The sequence below is a fragment of the Nannospalax galili genome, unplaced genomic scaffold, assembly GCF_000622305.1.
Source record: "Nannospalax galili isolate Female #2095 unplaced genomic scaffold, S.galili_v1.0 scaffold707, whole genome shotgun sequence".
In the NCBI taxonomy this organism is placed as follows: Eukaryota; Metazoa; Chordata; class Mammalia; order Rodentia; family Spalacidae; genus Nannospalax; species Nannospalax galili.
In genome coordinates this window covers 244,988-248,487 of record NW_008356263.1, presented here as the reverse complement: position 1 = coordinate 248,487, position 3,500 = coordinate 244,988, and the positions used below count along the sequence as shown (strand labels likewise).

Here is a 3,500-nt window from a genome sequence, read left to right as displayed (position 1 = left end):
TTTTTTTTGGTCTTTTTGAGACAGGATCTCCCTGTAGCCCCAGCTGGCCTGGAACTTGCAATGTAGACCAGGCCAGCTTTGAACTCACAGAGATCTGCCTGCCTCTGCCTCCCACATGCTGGGATTAAAGGTGTGCACCATCACGCCTGGCTAGGCCCATATTTTAAAATATATTCTTTTACCATTTCTTATCAATTTAGAAGCAAATGGCAAAAACACAGGTCTTCTACACTCATCCCTATTCTCACTTTTTCTCTACACATACACACTCTCTAATATCACTATCAACATCTCCTTTTTGGTCATATCATTAACTATTGTTTATAATATTAAAACCATGCAAATATTACCTCTTCAAATTTTCTTGGACAGGAAATATGTCCAACAAATACATATTACACTACTATCACCCCCTTTAGAGCACTAACTGCTCCATGTTTTTCACTAGCATTTTTTCTTTCTTTTTTCTTACAATTCAATCCTAAACTTGCACTAACTGTCCTGCCCAATTTGTTTACTTTAGGACTGCTCAACAGTGATACTACTGCCATTTGGGGACTGGTATTTGTCATTCCTGGACTCTAGTCACTGTCGTTCTTTGCACTTTCTCTCCTCTCAAACTCAAAATATTTTCAAACATTGTCAAATGTTTGGGGGCAGGGAAAAGCAAAATCACCCGAGAACCACTGACTTAAATTTATCAAGTAATCTATGGATTCTCTTTGTTCCTCCTGTCTGACTCATACCAAGCTGTTCTGCAGCTACAACTTTCATTTTTGAGATTTCTATTTGTCTTATAGTGGCTCTAGCTCCATAGCTTACTTGTCTATGCTCTTGATTAACTTCCTTATTTACTAGAGAATACCATCCTATAGCTTTCTATAAAGGATTAATAACAGGAGGAGACAACCTTTTTTTTTCATTAAAAATTTTTTTAAATTTACTTATTTTTTATTTTACACATATATGTTTTGTCTGCATGTAAGTGTACCACATGCATGCAGTGCCCACAGAGGCCAGAAAAGGGTGTCAGATCCTTTAGAAATGGAGTTACAGATAGTTGTTGGTCGCCATGTTGGTGCTGGGAACCGAAACCTGGTCCTCTGCAAGAGCATCATGTGTTCTTAACCATTGAGTCATCACTACAGTACGCTCTTGTTAATTTTTAACATTTTTATTTATGTTTTGTTTTGTTTTTTTGGTGGGGGAATCCAACTCAGGAATAGTGCATGCTAGACAGGTGCTTTATAACTGAGCTACATTACCAACTATCAACCCATTCTTTTTTAAAATTTACATCCTTATTTCTGGTATCTCATTTCTAGTTCTCCAAACTTTTTCTTTTTGTTTTTTTAGAAGACAAGAATTGAGACAAGTTCTCAGACATAGCCCTGGCTGGTCTAGAGCTGGCTGTGTAGATCAGATTGGTCTGGAACTTTCAATGATCCTCCTGCTGCAGCCTCTTGAATTTTTACAGTATTTGGTAGAGAAAAATCTTTAAGAGCATGCTGACGTAGTTTGCATAGAATATGCTGTGGTCTCTGTTATTTTGATGGATTTAGTCTTATTTTATTCTGTTTTTCAAGACAAGGTCACTCTACGTAGCCTGGACTGGCCTCAGACTAGCTCTTTATATTTGAATATGAAATGTCCTACACAAACTCATGTGTTGAACACTAGGCCCCCAGCTGGTGATACTGGTTTTGGTAAGTGGTGGAGACTTTAGCAGGTGGTGTCTACATAGAAGGAAGTAGGTCACTGGGAACATGCTTTTGAAGGTTATACCTGGTTACCAGTCCCTTCCTCTCTCTGGGCTTCTGTTTTCTTGAGGGGGGATTGTCCCTTGTGAATATGACTTCATGGTATGAGGTATTTTAAGGCACCTTAAGGCTGAAGTCATAAAGCCTGTCTCACTTGAACTTTATCAACTGTGCAGTACTTCCCAGTATCCCTCTAGGTATAGCACAGATGTTAGAAGCACAGGCTCTAAAGCCAAATCATCAGGCCTGGCCTCAGTCCTGCCACTGACTAGTTCTATAACTCTAGGAAAATTCATTTAATCTCTCTGTAGAAGAGAGGTGTAAAACAGTGCCTCTCTCAGAAGATTATAGTAAGAATTAATTCAGTCACTTCATTAAGTATGTAGACTAGCACCTGGAATATAGCAGGTACTCTACAAATGTCTAGTTCACATAATAAAAAATAAATACAGCCATTATTGTCAAAAACTTGTCCCCTTCCTGCCCCCTGTGGCCTGTCTTGCTCCAATTCCCTTTTGAATCACAGGACATTTCAAAGGCAACCCCCAAAGCCTTAATAATATTCTGCTATTTGTAGTCCAAGCTTTTTCACACTGAAATTTCAGTGATCCTAACCCAGCAAGAAAGGTGTAGCCTCTTTTCAGGCATTCACAGCCTGGTAGAGAATGTGATATGGACTTGTCAGGCTAGCCCCTACTCATTCCCTCAGGATATTGGTCTTTCTCTGACTCGTTTCTAAAGAGACCATGTAACAAGATGTCCCCACGTCTAGCATAACAATGCTCCCATCCCTGGTTTTCTGTGCTGGGGCAAGTCATGTCAGTGAGGATCCTACAGTCATATAGACTGTGGCCATTCTGCTAAGCTACCAGGTCACCCTCCCTAATCTGTACAGTGTACCCCTTTTCCAGACTCACTCATTAATTCACTCAACAGATATTTATTGGTCATCTAAAAAATGCAAACAATAGGGGTTGGAGAGATGATTCAGTAGTTAAGAACCCTGACTGCTCTTGCAGAGGGTTTGCTTTCCAGCACCCACATGGCAGCTAACAACCATCCTTAACTCCAGTTCCAGGGGATCCAATGCCCTCTTCTGACCTCCATGGGCGCTGCATAACACAAAACAGGTACACTTACATACACACAGGCAATACTTATACACATAAAATAAAAATAAAATAAAAAATGCAAGGAATCCTGAATTAAAAGATACTGCAGATTTCTACTATACTGTACTTACACAAAATTCTGCACTACCTCACTGTTCTAGAAGAGTTCTCAAATGATTTCAGTTTATAAGGTACAAACAAGGCTTTATGTTTCCACTCAACAAGCTTGCAGTATAGAGACCAGAGGTGAGAAGATGAATGGAGGTATAATAAATTGTAATAGCAGGACAACAGAAACTGTAAGAGTGAGCCTAGAGTGCTATAGGGGAACAGAAAGAACAATTAACTTAGAACATGGAATGAGGAAGGAGGATAAAAAGGAACTCCAGGAAGAGAGGACAAGAGAGCTCATTTAGGGCTAGCCTTAAACAGCAACTGTTTTTTCATTTTAGGTGTTCTAATCTGCCAAATTTTCAGTGTTATACCTTTAATCCCAGCATTCTGGAGACAGAGGCAAACAGATCTCCAAGAGTTCAAAGCCCGTCTGGTCTACATAGAGAGTTACAGGCCAGCCAGTGCTATATAGTGAGATACTAAGCATGTTCACTTTGTGGGCCTTTTTTTTTTT

The 3,500-nt window shown here is 39.6% G+C and overlaps 1 protein-coding gene across 3 annotated transcripts in view; it reads right to left on the bottom strand.

Annotated features, from left to right (window-relative positions):
* CUNH20orf194 (chromosome unknown C20orf194 homolog) overlaps positions 1–3,500 on the bottom strand; it is a 257,297-nt gene that overhangs the window by 218,995 nt on the left and 34,802 nt on the right. The gene's annotated exons all lie outside the window — the stretch shown is intronic.